The sequence below is a fragment of the Pipra filicauda genome, unplaced genomic scaffold, assembly GCF_003945595.2.
Source record: "Pipra filicauda isolate LSUMZ 115617 unplaced genomic scaffold, ASM394559v2 scaffold29_size4552773_pilon, whole genome shotgun sequence".
In the NCBI taxonomy this organism is placed as follows: domain Eukaryota; kingdom Metazoa; phylum Chordata; class Aves; order Passeriformes; family Pipridae; genus Pipra; species Pipra filicauda.
In genome coordinates, this window is record NW_024104420.1 from 4,228,444 (window position 1) to 4,247,606 (window position 19,163).

The following is a 19,163-nucleotide window of genomic DNA, read 5'->3' on the forward strand; positions in this document are numbered from 1 at the left end:
CTCCTGAACACACACCAGTATAGAAGCCAGCCAGAAACAGGAACAGCATCTACATCTGCATCTACATCATAATCTTGGGATTAGAAATTCATCTCCTACCTTTTGGAAACCTTCCCAAACTAATATTTTACTGTCTGTATCTCTCTCCTGCCAAAGCACTGAATAGAGTCTTTGAGAAAGAAAAAGATAAAGAACATGACTATACAGCTATGCAGGATTCAGTGAGACGGGGATTCTTGCTGTCCAAGACTCTGATACTTGTCCTATATCATCCAGAGCATCACCTCCATCTTCTCTTCCAGCTGTGCATTGAAGAAAGCATTGTCTGTGGTTATATTTCATGAAAACTCCAGATCTGTAGAATTTGCACAATGTGTGTTGTGTAAAAGCCTTCCAGACCTCTACCTCAAAGAGGCTGATGTAGTAACATCTAATTTCTGTGTCTAAGTGACCCTGAGATTAGTTCAGTTGGTTAAAGCATAGTGCTAATAATGCAAGGTTGTGTGTTTGATCTCTTATGGGCCATTTACTTAAGAGTTGGACTTGTTGATCTCTGTGGGTCCCTTCCAGCTCAGAATATTCTGTGATTATGTATTGGCTGCTCAGCAAAGACAAGACCAATATTTTCTAGTGTAGGAAACCTGTAGAGGCAAAAGCTAAAGTGATTGTGGGTTAGGGCCTGTAGATTAGCACTGAACAGGTCCCTGGAGGTCTCCCAGATGAAAGTCAGTGTTTGGGAATACTTATGTTTTCTTGATGACAAAATATCATGGACAAGGAGAAGAGGGGGCATAAAAAATCCCTCTCAGCTTGTGTGTCTATATATCCTATATATCAACACTGCAGGGGGTCCCCTGGTGGTCTAGTGGTTAGGATGCAGCACTCTCACCGCCACAGCCTGGGTTGGATTCCTGGTCAGGGAACTCCTCCGGGCAGATGGAGCTCGTCAGCCCTGTAAGGCCATCCATCTAAGAGAAGGTCACTCTAAACAAACCTACGTCCTGAGGACCTCGCTGCCACTGTCCGAGCTCGCTCGGCCCCGGCAGATGAACCTCAGGATTAAAGGGTGGGCTCAGTTCAGCGCACACTGTGTCTCACCTAAAAAATCCACTGCGCAGGCTCGAAGGGTAAAGACCTTTCCCAAATCTTCGTTTGCGAAGACTGGCCATGATGATGATCAACACTGCAACAAAGTACAGCTGCAATCTTGTGCTTCCCTTTGTTACCATTTTGCTCTAGTGATTTAGTCTGCCTACATTTCCCCTGTGACTGGTCCCTAATAAAAAAGAAAATACAAAATATCCATGGTTCATTTGAGGTCTCTTATTTGTGATTCATTAACAAAAGCTTTAGGGTTTTGTAAAAATGTGTTTATTGGACTCAGATGAGATGGCTAACAGCAGCAGTGATCTGTCGTTGTTCATGTAATATCCCCAGGGCTGAATTTTAAATATTTATGTGTATTTGGCTATATTCATCCTTCTAACTGCCTTTATTTTTTCCTTCTGAGAGTTGTGAGAGTTGTAGATCTGTTAATGTGATAGATACAAATTGGATAAGCTAAATTGTTGAGAGCACATTACTTTGACCTAGGAAGTACAAATTGCTTGTCCAGTAAGTTCAGACATGTCCCACAGCACTGTTTCTTGTACTTAGGGTCTCAAGGTGAGCAGCAGAAAGAAGCAAGCTCAAGACTATCTGGCTTTGTTAGTGCTAAAATGTCCTGGGTCTCACTGCTCTCCAAGCCTTCTGTTTCAGTCCAGCATTGTCTTCCAATCACAATAGCTAGGCCACAATTTCTAGAGAGAACAAAATTCACTGGACCAGAACAAGCTGAGAATTTTGTGAGGTTGTTTGTTAGTTAGTTTGTTTGTTTTCTTTAATAGAACAATTACAGCAAATGAATTTAAAATTTTCAGTAAATAATAATACCAGCTTGAATATGTATATTAACAATTACTGAAATTTACATGTACACTATATTATCAGCTGTAGAAATCACTTTTTTTCCTGTTGGTAATAGTTGAACTTTATTATCACTACCAATTTGATAAAGTCTGTTTCCTGTTTTCTTTTCTGTATAGTTTGGTGTCTTCTGCTGTTTAGTCACAGGTGTGCCACTACTACAGCCACATATGTATAAGTATGTGAAAGCCAAAGAAAATGTTTACTTAGTGAAGCTTGATGAACAGAGAGAAGTATTTAAAAAGTTGGAGCATCAACTGAATATTTTATTTATGTGGTGATTTGGAAAAAACAAATTGCAGTACTGGTTAATAAAACTGCATAACAAAGGCTAGAAATGCAGAGATTTACAATGCATGGAAATGGTTGTTGCATTGAAGTGATTTAGCTAGAGAAATTTTGCTAAGACAGACACCAGTGAGGTGAAATTTCTCTTCTTCTCTATATGCCTTTGACTGAGTAAGGATAACTTTGTTATCTTTCTGATATCTTTTATATCTTCTGCATTTTCTGGCATACCCTAGTCAAGCTCAAGGTAAAGAATTGCATTTATTCAGAAATAAGTTTTCCTGCGCTTCTTTAACCAGTGGTATCTCAACTCTCCCGTCTGTGACAAGTCTCCCAGAGAAACTCCAGCCCCAGCACACAGACAGAACACAAGTTATCGTATGCAGTTAAAATGGGGAAAAAAACTGTTTATACCTTCTATACTCCTTTCCTAGTATTTCTTTACCCTGACAGGCACAAATAAAAGCAGTTATTACATCTCTTTTCAATGCATCTTGAAGCACTTGTCTTTAAATGCTGGTTCACAATTCTTCCCTTCTACCCATTGTTCCTTCTGGTGCCGTTATGTCACAACAGTGCTCTGCAAAGGGACGGGTGCACGCATGCCTGGGCCTGAAGCAAGGACATGCAAGTGGCTCCTGCAACTCCATGGAGTTTGCTTTAAGCAGTATTGGTTTCAAAACTTCAGCCCTTGAAACTTGTTGGTGGCTTTCAACTAGGAAAATGATAGCAGAGCAGATAGACACTAAAGGAGTCCAGCGCAAACTGACAAGTTATTTGTATTGGTAAAGCATAAAATATACAACTACCAGGAAAGTATGAAAGCAGACACTCTACTGAGATTTTATTGTGGGATCAATCCTTACTTAGGGATCAGATGTATACCTGAATAGCCTCTTCCCATGTCCCAAAATATATTTTTCACCAACAACCCAGTGTATCTCTTTCTTCCAACTCTTTCTTGGAGCATATCTAATTGAGTTTTACGTGATAAGTGTCTGGAGGCTGCATTCATCAGGCTTATATAAAGCCAGCAGAGTGCCAAAGAACATTCTTCAACACTGTCTTTCTATCACAGAAAATTGGGAAGAAATAGTCTTCAAGATGTCATATAGTAAATTGTCTTAGCCTTCTGGCTCCCTTCTGGCATTCCTGACACCAGTTTCTCTCACCTAAAAGCTACAAGTAAGGGAAAATACATTGCCCTCTAAAGGCAATCTCCTCAAGGGCTAAAAAAGTCTTAGAATGCTTTGTAGATAGACAAAATACAGTACATGCAATATCTCTTACTTTAGGGCGGGTGTTGACTATCTCTCCTGACCTTTCCATAAATGTACTGCAGAAATGCAGTTCAGGTGGGAGCTGCCATGAACCAAATATAGAACTGATTAGAAAAGTCATAGTCAGTTCTTAGTTTCACCATTAGACTGTAAAAATATATAAAACGGGTTTTCACATGAATGATTTCGAACTCTTGAGTAGACCGTGCACTTAATATGTTTGTGTGTGTTGGAAGTGGAAAAGATTGCACCCACTTTGACAGAAAGAGAGCATGCAAAATTATCTTGACAAGCCAAGGAAATAATCTGTGCACAATATTATTTTTCTCTGGGAATAATCAACTGCAGAAGTTCAGCTTGAAGAATATCTATGCAGCAGCTTTGCAGGAAAGGAGCTGGGAAAAAAAAATGACTCATAGATTAAAGAGGCTCTAACAACTCATACTTTTTTAATATGGCATCATCTGAGGTATTAATAGGACTATCAGTAGTCAAACTGAATAAGGAACCCATACGAATAAAAGCCTAACTAATGGGACTACTCTGCTTTAAGCTCCACACTTTAGAAACTCTATTATATTAGTGGAAAGCTTTCAGTGGAGACTAACAACAAATGGAAACAATAACTGCAGGGTGGTTGGGGGAGTCAGAGATTACAGGGGTATTTATTTAGTTTCGGGACTACACTTCAATGAGAAAATTAGTAGATATTTCCTTGTGTCCCCTGGATGTAGGAGAAAAGCAATAATCCTGAATTACAGATAGATTAGATGTCTTTGCTGGTGTGGATGGTTAATGTCAAGAATGTATTATGCAAGAAAGAATGTAGCATCTTCTAGAGTAAAAGACTTTCACTAGGAAACTTTCAAGAAGAGTTCCTGAGGTTGAGGATGGACTAGATAATCTCAAAAGGTCTCTCCTAGCTATATTATTTGTTCTGCCTATGAGAGCTGAGCGTTCATCTCCTGCACTTAACTATTTTTAGAAAAGCTCATGACATATTCTTGGTCCAATGTATATAATGACTCACCAGCTTAGATCATTTCCTGCTGTGGACCTCATCTACATGTCATTCCTACCACAGTCAATACTGCTGTCTCTCACTGACCTCTTCAGTTTCACTACAAAAAACCCTGTGTTTTCTGACCTACCTTGTGGTTTTTTCCCTGACACATTACTGGAGGGAAGATTCCTTCTCCAAACCCATAATTGTTTGTCTTTTAATTAAGATTTATTAAAAAAATATTAAAATCCAGTACTGTTCCAGCCATGGTTCTTTTCATCAGCTGCTCTGTGGGAGAAACATAATTGAAAGTTCCATTTAATGGCACACGTGACACAATTTTAAGTTCCATTTACAGGCACACAAAGACAGATCGTTCTCTGTACTCGGTGTTTTGGGACTGGTGTTTTGCCAATGCCATGTTATGCAGATGTGAGCAGCATTGTGTTCACATGCCTGTTGGAGCACAACGTGCAGTGCAGCACAATGCCATGTTTCAGCTTTTGTCTGCTGATGGCAATAACCCCTTGAGCCAAATGCATCAATGTCTCGGAACAATAGATTTCTTTCTTTTTGATGTTTCTAATTTAAAGTAACAAGTGGTTTTTGTTTATTTCAACTATAATTAGTTCTAGTAATAGAGTTGGACTGCTACCCACAGAAAACAAAGCTGTGTATGCATCTTTTCTTCTCTCCTAGTCCTGCAGAAAAGTTTTAAGTTGCAAATACTTCAAATATGGTGTAGGTAATCTATATGGTTAAAAAAACACTTAAATTCTCCTCCCTTCTATCATCACAAAATTATCTTCATGACATTTTTTTCTTTGTCCTCCTCCGTAGGGAATCATGTAACATTGCTGAGAACAAGTTCTGGTCCCAATTTACAAGAATGATCCATACTTTGGCTGAGGGAATGATACTGCTTACTACTGGCAAACTTCTCTCAAATCTCAGGCTTGTCATCCTCCCTGACTTTCGTAGCAATACTAGATACAGAAATTTCTCCAGTTACTGCTGAATATAAAATCTTACTTCTTTAGAAAAGCATTTAAAAATAAAGAAAACTAAATTCACACATCTGAAATCAGCCTTTAACATGGAGATACCAGACAATTCTGAAGGAATAGATACCAGAGGACAAATTACCTCAAAAAACCTGAGTGGACCATGATCTTACATGCACATCCCAAATTGTCCTAATTTACCAAATGAAAGAAACTTAACAGATCCCTAAATCAAGATGATAGGGTGATACTAATGGCACAACTGTCCTTTTATACCTACAGCTCACTGGAAACTGCAACTGCCCAAAGAGGAGAACTTGGTTGCAGCAACCTTGCTATATATCTTCTCAATCCAGGACTGTGGTGTAACTCTTATATATGAAAAGCATATACATCTATGAATTAATAAAAATGTGGAAATAGTTTGGTTATCATGTGACATGTCAAAACCTGTTTCAAGTTGTTCATGTGAGGTTCTAGTTTGTTTTCACTGCAGATTTTCAAAGATGTAGCTGCTCCAGAGGCACATCCCTCTCCAGGAATCCTCTAAGACCACTGCATATTTCTAAAGTGAGGCAAAGCCCACAGGTGAAGCAAGTGAGAAGCAGAGAGAAAAATATTTCTCTTTGAGGTCCTCATGGGTTGCACGTCTAGAAGAGACCAGTTCACTCTTCCCACATTGCAGAATTTTCCCCGTAGAAGGTCTCCTTATCATAACCACAGAAGGAGAAAAGAAACAGACATGTGCTAGGCACTCTTTCTCTCAGGTAGGTTGTTCTGTACAAGCATGGAAAAAAAGATTAAAACTCCTTGCACCAGACATTCTTGACCTCTAAATCAGTTTGCTAGGGTATTGCCTAGGTGACAATTGCTTTAAAAAGTTCCTAATATAGATTAACCCTCTGGGCAACAACTTATTCAGTAATTTGAAATCAAATCCTGAACATACACCACTGTTCCAGACCTTTTGTAACTCCTGCAAGCTGCATAATCTATGAACATGTTGGCACACAAAAGTGTATGATAATTAATAGATTCTTATCACAACGTGATACACATCATCAGATTTTTTCATTGTCTTTGATCCAACAGTCACTGGCAGTATTACAATGCAGAGTAATTACTTTATCATATTATTATCCTCCTATGCATGGTAAAAATTTGCATAGCTGCAAAGCATTAATTTTGTTCACAGTTGGGGTTTTTGTAACTGATGTCTCACTTGAGCAGTTTAAAGTAAGAATTGAAATCTCTCTGCCGAAAATTTTCTTCATTAATTTTCTACACCCTTGAGTCCTTGAGTGACATTTTTGCTGCCTTGGAAATACTCCCTCTTTGTAATGAGCAGGAGGCACAGTTGCTTTTGGATCATAATTCCTCTCTCCCTTTTTTCTTTTTTATTTTTTACCAAAGCAGCCTTCCAGTACCTGAAGAGAGCCCACAAGAAAGATGGAGAGGGACCTTATACAAGAGCATATTGTGACAGGAAAAGAGGGAATGGTTTCAAACTGAGGGTAGGTTTAGATAAGACTTTAGGGAGAAATTCTTTACTGTGAGGGTGGTGAGGCGCTGGATCAAGTTACCCACAGAAGCTGCAGATGACCCATCCCTGGAAGTGTTTAAGGCCAGGTTAGATGGAGCTTTGAGCAACTCAGTCTAGTGAAAGGTGTCCCTGTTCATGGCTGGAGGGTTGAAACTAGATGATCTTTAAGATCCCTTCCAACCCAAACTGTTCTGTGATTCTATGATTCTATCTTTTCAGTAAGTAGAATATTTTAATTAATTATTGCCTACATCAGTCTGCAACCACAGTAGAAATTAAAATGCCAATATATTCTTCATATTTTATGAAAGGAATTCCATGTAAAAACAATCAGCTGTTGCAGTTTTTCTGCATAAGAGTTAAGAGCTTGATCTGTTACTACTATTGTGGAAAAAACACCTCCAGCCACAGGCCCTCTTCATACCCAAAATTAAAAGGAAAGCCCAAGAAAACTGTGTGATCATTTTGCACATCACAGACAGTATTGGTTGTACTCTTGCCTTATGTTCCTTTAAGAAGATTGAGGCAGGCAGAACTCCCTAGAGCAGGGGGCAAAAGAGAGGGCTTTGTCTTCTACCAGGCCCTTCTCAAACACATGTGCCATCTCAGGGGGAAGATGTTCCAGCAACAACAGCATTTGGCTGGCAAGACAGCAGTAGACTGTAAGTCTTATACAGACCCTTTTTATTTCTGTTGTGCCCTAATTTGATGGTTTGTGGTTTCTTTATTTCAAAAGAACAACATTTCTAGTGTTTTCAGTGAAAAACATGTTTTTCGAATTATAAAAATCTTTCGGTCTTCCATTGGGATTTCACTGTAAGGAGAATGTCTGAGCAGATCCATGTCAGAGCACCAGATTAACCTTCCATCATCCAGTTGCCTATAAAGCAATACCTTTTCATTGTTGGCAACAGTCATAAGATACTACTCCATCACTTTGCAATTTAATATAAACCGCGAAACTCATACAGTGTCATGGTCGCAAAACCATCTGAGCGTGGTGCACTGCAGATATTGCTCTCAAAACAGAGAGCAAAACATTTTGCATGTTGCAAAATGAAGAGAGTAACAGCAATGAATAACTGATGCATGTGATGTCTTTAAACAGAATTCTCTGCATTTTAAGTAGAATTCTCTGTATCCTTAAGTTCTGAGTCTTTTAGCAGAATTCGATGTCCCTGGCCCTTCCTTTGATCTCTGTTGCAGATGAACCCGATAGTATCATTCTCACCTTTAACCCCTCTTTTAAATGTAAAAAGGTGTAATCAGGTGTGTTAGGGCAGGTGTTGCTCAATGCTTATGGAAAGCTTTTGTATTTTATGTCCTTCTTGGCAATTGTTTCAGCCAGAGCTGCAGATCACATCCTATTTGCCGCTTAGCCTTGGGTTCTGTGTGTCCTGAACTTAACTTTACTCAAAGCTGAGTAGGAGGCACCTCCCCAAATGACCACCAGAGACCCTCAAAGAGTACCCCACAGGTGCAGTGACATGTATTACATCAGACTGTTCAAGCTAAACAATTATGCAATAGGTAAGTTGTAACCGTGTATTAGATTGGGGTGGTTATGTAGAATTCAATGTGTAAATTCTCTTGCTTTTTGCTCCTTGGTGTGCTTGATTCGTGGAAAACTTCCACCTTGCACCCTGTGCAGAATAAACAATGTCTCCTTTCTAAACCTAACTCTTTGTCCGTGTTTAGAGAATTCCCAAAATTCGCAACACATGTAGCAAAATAAATTGGAGGAGGAATAAAGTCAAGGGACAGGTATTTATTTCTAGGAGCTATAGAAAAACGATTTAATTAGGGACTTTGTATTTGGAGGTTTCCCTTGGATGGTTTTTAAAACCATCTCATTGCATAGAGTACAAGGAGCACTATCTGAATCTTACAAGTAAGAATCTACTTACATATCACACATGTTTTTGTTCCAAATCTGGCCTGACAAACAACTGCATCTAATTCAAACAAACTTAAAGAATGGAGAAAGAAGCATCAGGGTAAAGATTTTGTATTAGGAAGAATTTCTTTACCGTGAGGGTGATGAGGCACTGTAATGGGTTGCCCAAAGAAGTCATGGTTCTCCCATACCTGGAATTGTATTGCTTTAAGGCAAAGTTACGTGAGGAAAACTGGTCTAGTGAAATGTATCCCTACCCTTGGCAAGGGGTTGAAACTAGATGTTCCTTAAGGTCCTTTCCAACCCAAACCATTTTATGATTCTATGATGAGTCTGTGTTCAGCAGAGCTAGCAGAAAATCACCCTATTTTACTGGCATTTTCAAATTAATGTCTGCTCCAAATTCAGATCACAAAATGTTGATGTTTCCCACAGAGGGGAAAGCTCCCTCAAAAGTTTCAGAGGGAAAATACTGGAAACATGCAAATTATAAAGGATTGCTCAGTCATTCTTTTAGTCGAAACAAAATAAATTTAATTTTTTTGTTTGTATGGTTGTTGTTATTGCATGCAGAGGGAAAATTAAGCTTCTAGACCTGAAAATCATTTACCAATTTATCAAAGTCAATATCTGAATAACAGCTTGGAAAAATCAGCCTTTTCTCATGCTTCCATCAAAGCAGGATGGTAACCAGAGACAGATGCTTACTGAGTCAATTGCTGCAATGGTATAAAATCTTATTGCCCAAAGTGAGTATTCATTTTCTAATCCAGAACCTGTGGGAATCATCCTCTGCCTTCTTCTCAGAGACAGTTCAGCAACTTGGTAATATTGATATGGTTCTCATTTTCCTACGGGCAATGATGAACACTGGAAAGATTGTTTCCATCCATTTGTTTTAAGTTCTGGCAAAGAGATTGTAGCAAACAATCCAAGGAAAATAGTTTTTTAATCCACTGCATTTCTGAAGTGAACATCTAAGTTAGACTTGATAAATTTTAACTGTTTTAATTCTACCATCCAAATTATGAAAACATAACCACCTAAAGGAACTTTCAGCAGCATACTAGTGAAACGTTGCAGACTAATTTTTTTGCTTTTCCTTTTTCCCCACAGGCTGTTGTGAAGCCATGAACATGCACACAAGGTTGTGCTTAACATGAGTGCTGAAAGATGTTGCATTAAGTACAAATGAGAGTCAATGGACCAAACTTTCCAGCATACAAGCTCCTTCTTTCAGTAAACACGAAACAATGGGTTTGAAATAGCCAGAAGTCTGGATCTGAAGATTAATTGAACAAATAACAGCAGTCTTTGCCAGCCTAAAGCTAAAAAGCCATATGACCACCTTCTGTGCTTGTTATATTTAAGAGGATGTTTAATGTTTTCTAGGGGCACATGGCAGTGATGTGCACAGCTTGTATCTCATTACTTTTCATTACTCTAAGCTTGTACTACTAGCTCCATGTTACTTTAGTTTAAAAAAAGGGAGAACCAGAGAGGTAAACCCACTTCCCAGATGCTGCTCTCCAGCAGTGTAGCAAAGAATGGGGACAAGGAGATTTCATCCTCTTTAGTTATGGTGTTTAGGTGATACAGCACATCAGTGTACAAACACTCCTTCCTATAGTGCTCCAAGAAGTGCCCTAGAGAGTGCTGAAGGTTTATGGAAAATATACTGTACACAAGGAAACCAAATCCCAAGTCCTAACTTGACACCAATGCTATCCTTAGAGCTTCTTTTTGAAATCTCCAAGAAGGAGAAAATTATCAAACTTTAGAGGGAAATTGCATGGCTTTTTAGTAGTTTTACATGTATATCCATTCTCATGTAGTAGGTTAACATGTTTTATATTCGGCATTTCATTTTTTGTTATGGTTTTCATTCCAAGATGATCCTAAAACATAGAATTCTTTAACTGTGAAATAAGTAAATAAGAAAGAAAACCTTCTTGTAATCACTAGTCAACTAAAAATAGCGTCAATATGTGCATTCAGTAGCTACCAAAAGTCTGCTGAATTTTTTTCTTCTTTTTTCCCCCATAAAGAGGAAAGAATTCAAGCTGATATGATATCTGGCTTTATCTGATTACAGACTGAGCCTATATTTGTTTAAACTCTGGAATTGTTGTTTGTTTTTTTTTTTAATTGGTTGATTTGTTTGGTTTGTTTGGTTTTTTGGGGGTTTATTTTAGCAACAAGTACAGAAGTCTAGTCTGTTTCAAAATCCCTGGTAGGTTTTCTGTTTGTTCATTTTATACAAGTTGTTTCTTTACCTAGAGCTTTATTTCCAGGATGTCAAAGCTGTGGTGCAGCCCAAAGCCTGCCACAGACTGCCAGAACTACCAAGAACACAAAGATGCCTGAAGGCACCCCGTGGAAAGAAGACTTTTTCCAAGATAATTGCAAGACAACTGTCTGGATTTTTGTTTGTATTTTAAAAATCACCAAGTTTCAGTAGCAAAACACGAGACAGAACGACAGAGTCAAAATTTAGAAGTAGATCCCTCGCAGCCACAGTGAGAGCTGAAAGACATTATAAGAGAGCACAGGGAGTTATGACTTGAAAGAGAGAGAAAAAAAAGTTTAGCTAAATGCTCATAATGTTGTGCATATGGCTAGCTAGGAAGCCCTACTATTGCTCATCAAACTCACTCTATCTTTTCTTCAATTCAGAAAATTCTATGTGTACTAAGGAACTACATATATTTTCATGTGATCAGCACAGTGGAGCTCCTATCTTGGTCTAGAATAGTTCAGTGCTGCAAAAACATAATAATAATAGTCATCATCGTCTTTACAGATCCTGTAGAAAGCTAAGTTTAAGGGTTGTCAAACAGTTAATGTTGCTATGGGAACTGATTCTTGGTTAGTCACACATTTTATTTATTTATTTCACTCTGCACTTAAAAATTGTTTGCTGATTTTGTTCCAGGACTACCTGCTTTTCATGGAACAAAGCATTCAGTTTATTAGAAATTTATTTACTGCAATAAGTAAAACGTGTTGGGGGGGGGGGGGTTTGGGTTTTGTTGGTTAGTTTGTTTTTTTGTTTGTTTTTTTTTTTTGGTTGGTTGGGTTTTGTTATTATTTTTCTGTAGTGACACATTAAATCAGGCTATAGTATTTTTTGATGAAAGTTGGATACACTTGTAATTCCAACTTGTAATTCAGAGTTACAGAGCAATTAAATTTGCAAATCATTACAGCTCCTGCAAGGCTAGTCTGGCACCTAACTAGCCTAGACATGGAAAATTTCCAATAGCTATTATTTCCTATAGAAAGAACAGAGTTTTTCTCTTCTTACTGATCAAGAACTCTCAGTTTACTTTCCAAAATAAGTTAAATTAAAGTCCTCTCACAAATTGCATCAGACAACAATGAAAACTCCTGTAGATCCAGGATTAATTTTATACACATATATATTCATCTGGAGAAGTTACGGCATTTGTCTGCGACTTGGGAAACTGTCCAGGACTCAGTGGTAGTTGGTAAAGACTGCACTTGAACCAGAGTTTAATTTAGTTGTTAGGAGTTTCTCTCAAGTTACCTACTCTACTGAGCTATACCACACAACTGCAGTAGAAACAGGAAGGTGAAATGAAAAGGCTTTGATTTCTTCCCAGTCCAAGAGCACTTTTATGTACAAATTCAGGGTTTTTTTTCCAAATTACTCAGCAAGTAAATTGTCCCACATATTTCCAGAAGGAAAGAAAAGAGCCAGGACTCAGGAAGGGTTTTTTTCAATTTTTTCCAATTCACTAAGGAAGAGATTGCCAATGTTCAATATTTTTCAGGAAGCCACTCCCCTTTCTTGTCTCTCATACAATTAGCAAAAATAAATACATATTAAATATCTATGTATATAATTAAAAATACAGTTATATATAATATATGATAAAATATATAAATAAAACTACATATGAAAAAATTGGTGTTTCAGACTCCCTGTATGAAAACCAAGAACCCTATGTTTACACTTCACATGTGTCATAGATTTTAGGAATCCTAGAGGCAAACAATCACTGGAAATTTTATTCACTTTTTATTGCTTAAAAATTGTTATAACATCTGCAACAGCCTTCCTATAAATGACGTTTTTTAACTCCCTCCACGAGTCTCAAGTCATCCTCTGAGGCATGCTGCTATAAAACATACTAGTAAAGGGTGGGAATGTGGCCCTTGTGAGGTGTGCATGTGTAAGAAAAGACATATTTGTTTTAACTACACACTCTCTGAAGAATGATAAATTGTTGTCACAGAAAAGCAAGTCTCTTGTGTCTCATTACATTACCGCATCAGTAACAAAAAAATACAGGGGTTTTAATGGCATAATAGCAGATCCTCTACAGACTACACCTGCTACCTCCTTGGAAACTGATAAGTCCATGATCCCTTGAGATTGAATTCAACAGTAAAACCTACCAAACTAACAACAAGAAAACCCATAAAAGATTACTGAATACCTAAATATTAGTTCATACACTGCAAAAGCAGAGGGGCAGAATTTAGACTGTTCCCTTGGTGATTATCAGCTGCAATATCTATTATAATCTGGCCTGAAGATTTAAGGCTTGATAGAGGTTAGTTAATAAAACTTACCCTCAGGCTGAAATATGTAATTCCTCAGCATTTCTGCATACTTCTGCTTTCCTGTGTTACGATTCTGTCCATAGGGTATATAGTAGCTTTCAAGTATTTTGATTATTATAATCTTCCATTTAGAAAAAAAATAATCAAATGAGAGGGATTTTTTTCCATGTAACTGATGAAATGCACCTACAGGAGTGTATGAGAGAAGTGGTCAAGATAATAGAGCCACTTAAGCTCAGAAGAACCTGAACATGAAATGTCAGGAGGGAAACAGCAGGAAATCATACTTTTACTTCGAGTTCTAGTTTCTACTGGTTGTAATTTAGGAGTAATACACGACAAAAGTAGTTGCTTAATGATAAAAACCAGTCCTATTTTAAAAATATAAGACCAGTAATATTGTCTTGTTCTTAGTGACAATAGCAAATTGGCAGGACTAGAGTTTTCTAATGTTCATGGTATAAAAATCCCAGGTGGAGTGAGGGATAGGAATTGTACCTGCCACTAGGCTCACAGTTCAGAGAGAACTGATTACATCAAACACACAGTGTATACAGTAAATTTTGGCATCATCTTGATATTGTGGAGGATCTCAGTAAACACAGTGACAATTTCATTGAAGTATGGGATGTGGAATTAGAGAGTTGTATTCTGCATCCAAGTCCTGAACCATTAGCATATTCGGGATGGAAGACAGTTCTTCATGGTACCTCTTATCATACCTCTTGTTATAAAAAAATAATAATTTTCCGTTAGCAAAGGGCATACTGACTCTTTATCCATCCGAAATCCACTCTCAATGAAGGTGCCAGAAGAAGTAGAGGCACATTACTCTCATCGGGGTAAATTTCCAATGTTGTGCCTCTGAGTGAACACTTTTCTTTTAACTTAGGGCCACCTTTTTGAAGGTTGAAATTTTCCCATGTGTTTTGAGAAAGTATAGCAAATTCACAAATCACAGCAGTTTGGAGTTATGCCTCTTTCAGAAAAGAAAGAAATCACCATTGGCTCACAGAAAGTTTTCCAATACAGATGCTTTTACTGGAGCTTTGACAGCAGAGCTATGCCTCCGAATCGTAAACATAGGAGCTGCTTTGGCCATCAGGAATTTGGTTCAAAAATAATAAATAAAATGTCTTTTAAATAAAATAGGCATGAACTGTAATACCCTGAGAATTATTGAAAAAGATGTAGATACAATTGGAATCCATTCTTTCACAAATGATCAGAAACCACAGCAACAGTAATTATTTTTCCTCAAATGCTTTTAAACTCACTCCAGCCATTGTTCAGTGATTTATAGGCTCTGCAAAAAAGCAGCTGGTGTGCTTTGACCATTGTTTATTTTACCAGCCAATTTTATTCCACTGGTTTTTTTATATCCTTTCTCCTGCTTGTTGCATTAGCTCATTTCCTCAAGTTATACTTGAATAATTCTCGTGGGCTGGGGTGATTTCTGTGTTGTGTGTTGACGGTGCCCAACACAGGATGGCTGCACCCCTAGAGCTAAACACTAAACAATGTTTTGGTGCCATGTGCTGTCTTCAGTCACTTTAGGTGTAATTTTTCCCAGTTAAGAGACTCAGTAGGCAAAAAAGCACACTTCACTTGGTGGATTTCAGAAGAAGGTGTCTAAGAAGCAGCAGAAATAAACTGAAAGTTAGCCCACTTAGACTTCCTCAGGGGAATAAAAAAAAGGGAAAAGAACATGGGCAAAGCCAGGAAAACTGTTTACAATCCTCTCAATGGTCCAAGTAGTAAGAAGTGGTACTGATGAGCCACATATACACATTTCAGTATTTGATCCTCTGTAATCCAATAGATAATAGATGTCCACTAAACCTCATGTCTATCATTCTAGTCAAAATGCTAGTCTCATCTCTAACTGTTCTCATCTTTATAGTTCCAAGAACTCTCTATCATTCTAGTGGACTTGATGTGAAAGTAGGTTCAAATGAACAGATAAACTCATTCCAGTTACCTAACTGAAGGCAATTCAATCCCTTGACTATACAGACTGTCTTGCAATTGACAGAATTCAACTCACAGAAAACAAACAGTGTGTACTAGGTATTAATACCACAATGCCCCTTCCAACCAGTAAAAATAAGTAAATAATTTCTGGATTAAATAGTTTTTCCTAAGCAAAACATTCCTGAAAAACCAAACCATGACTTTCGAAATGTTCCTCTATTCTTCAGCTCTCTTTTACTGTAACTTGTCAATACCATTTAAGAATTGGTGCACAAAGAGCAGCTGCTTCCTTTTGCTTAGTCTTAATGCAATTCATTTACTTAAAAACAAACAAGCATGTAAATAAAAACCCCAACACGTCAAATGATGCTTTGATCAGCATTTGCACTATACTTTCCCACTGGACACCTCAATCTGTAGGCCCTCATTTTCTGCTCTATGGTCTGCTTATCAACTACGTCACACCATCACGATGAATTGCTGTTGTAGGGATCAGGTGTTCCATTTCTACATGCTAAATAAAGAAAAGGACCAAGTCTGTGTTGTTATTTAAAATGTAAACTTTTCATAAAATTCTGGATCAAATGAGCTGAATGTGTACGTGGACTTGTCCTGTGTCTGCTGAGGTACTTGCTCTGACATTACTAGACTGTGAATAGACTATGAAGTGCTTAAGTTCTTTGGCACTGCAGCTTGGAGATTGTCCCATCCACAAATCTGACCTTGCAGTGTGTTGTTACATTGACCCTTTAAGGAGCAATAAGTTCAAGGGTAAATGTTTCAGAGTGGCAGCACAATAGTCAGTTGAGTGAGAAATGACAGAAGCAGCTATAGCAGCAACAGCTGCCCTCTGAGGAACAAAGTAAAGGGTCACTGTTGTAAGCCAGAGCACATGTCGGCATGGGTCTCCCACCCAGTCGGAGCCAAGATTAGATGATGCCACCTGACACAAGTGCACAAGCCTCACAGGACGAAAAATGGAGGGAGATGACATATGGCAAATCTAACCTAGAGAAACCACTGCAAAAGCTACCCAAGCTGTCCCCAGCCAACACACAAACTCTCCTGAGAGCTGTCTCTCTTACCCCACGCTTTGGAAGATTTGAGTATTTTGATTGCTTATTGTTCAGAGCCAGCATAACAAAGCCTCACTCTCAGTTTCTCACAGACATGTCTAACAACAAGAAGAAGAGTATCGAAGAACCTTATTGCTAAATAACTCCGCTAAGTGAGTTAGCGAAGATTATGTGGAATAAGTCACTAATAAAGCTTCAGGTAGGAAAGGCTGAAACAACCATTGTCTAAACAGAAGGAATATCAACCCGAGTACAAGCAGGAATACGGGGGATTAGTTGAAATTTAAACACACCTTTTAGAAAGATTTCAGAGACCTATCCAAGCCCAATGACTCTGTGTTTGTGCACTCGCATACACAGAACTGCCATTCCAACAATTACTCCAGAGATACTCTACAGCAAATGGAGCATCTGCTGTAGATTGGATTTGGCATTGGAAGGAACAGCTTAATAGGAATGACCATAACAATTCTACCAGAGAGTACACTGTAATTTAGCAAATTACAAAGCAAAGTGGTAGAAGGTGTGAGGTCAAATCACTTCATGGATAAAAGAAAGATTATTTGCACCAAGCTGCTTGATGAGAAAAGAAGTCCACCAGCTTCTTTTCTGATTATTTTTGAAGGGACTGATGCAAGAAGTACCAAAAGATGTTTAAGCAAAGGAGGGATCCACACTGCTGAATGTTGTCTGCACAGAAGTTTGGTGGCTGAAGACTGATAAAAGTTTCAGAGCCTGCAGGCTAAGGTGAAACTGAGCAGAGAACCTCTGAATATCTTCTTCTAAAGAAAGCTGAGCACACACATCCTTTTTTTAAACATAGCTTTCCTTGTGAAAAAAGGCATCACTATAGGATATCGTGAGGTTCTGTGGAGGTTTTAGGGTTTGCTTCTGGGATGTGGCACTAAATTTAAGCCAATGAAAACTCCACAGAGAAAAGCAGAATGCACTAGCGTAAAAATAAATGAGACCAAAATCTATCCCACAAGCAGAGATGCCTGCGAAGATTGGACACTCTTTGGCGCATTATGTAACATATCGCAGCAAAACATTCAGTTGCTTCCAGAACTCTGAACATATGAGAATAGAGTAATTTTTAAAAAGATGAAACTATGTCTTTTAAGAATTATGCAGAGTAAGTTTTTGTCCATCTGGCTACTTGTGTATGGAAATGTGTTACACAAGATAGCACTGGTTGATTTCATCTTTTGTTTCAAAATAAATGTCCTTTAGCTGTTTTCTGTGAAGGATACAGGGGTGGAATAAGACGGAGATGAAAATTTAACACCAACTCTTTGAAATGGAAATTGCCTAACAAAAGATTATCAGTGATAAGTGGATTTATGGAATGCAGTGGCGCATCATGTAAATGGTTATTGAAATGCTGATGCATACAAGCTTCTAAAATATATTTTTACTGCCATGGCATGTCCAACAGATCTTGTCTTCCCTTACTTCACTTTCAAGTATACCAGCAGATGCTAAGATTGGCAATTTACTTGGTATATTCATGAAAAATTAATGACTTTGAAAGAATATGTAGGTGATACAGTACTTATGACTTCAGTAAACAGTAAAAACCCTAATTTTTTAATTTTTTCTCTGGACTTTGATTTGTAAAAATTTAAAGCAAGGTTTCTAGAGTAAAATTTTTTGGAGATTCTAGATTATGCTTGCACTTTAGGGTTTCAGATAAAAATAAAATAAAGTAGATTCAGTCGGGTAAAGAAGGAAGAAAGGGCTTGTAAGGAACTCTTTCCTTTTCAGATCACTGTCAGACTTTGCAGTATTATCCCTTTTCATATAAAATGTTACCAGTGTGACCTATTTTTGTTATTAAAGTGTCCTAAAATGATAGCAAGAGAAGAAATCCTAATAGCAAAAAGGCAGTGTAAATTTCTAGCTTATTGAACATTTTATATGTTTGGCATTGTGTTTACATGCATTGCTCAGTCATGCATGTTATTTCGGTCTTTGGGGTTATGCACATTTTTGATGTTTGCCTAGGCAATTTTAATTTGTTCTTCCAATTACACCAATACAATTCTCTAATTGCACCGAAAGAAAATCAAATCTGGGTGAGACTGGGCAGTAACATCAGGACTCGGTGCAGCTGGGGTGCTGCTGGCAGCAGTGGGGGGTCTCTGGGGTGCTGAATGCAGCGCATTGCCACCCAGGGCCATAACACTGCCCCAGCCCGGGTGCCCAGGTGCTCTGCTGTATCACATGCCCTCTGTGCATCTAATTGTCACAAACACCCTCTTGGCCTTATGATAACTCTGATGGAGAGCAATAACTCATTCACAGTGATGTCAAGACACATGCAATGTCCCTTTCATCCACATTAGCCCTTGCAGCCTACTTCAGAGGTATTTTATCTGAGAAATATATACACAGCAGGAGGAGAGGATCTTTTTAATAACCTAAGGAGCAAGTGTTAATAGAGTTGTCCTTCTACTACACCTTATGGGTTTGCACCCTTTATGCGCCTGCAGCGTGGATATCAAGCTGAAGGATTTGCAATACCGGCAGTGAGCACA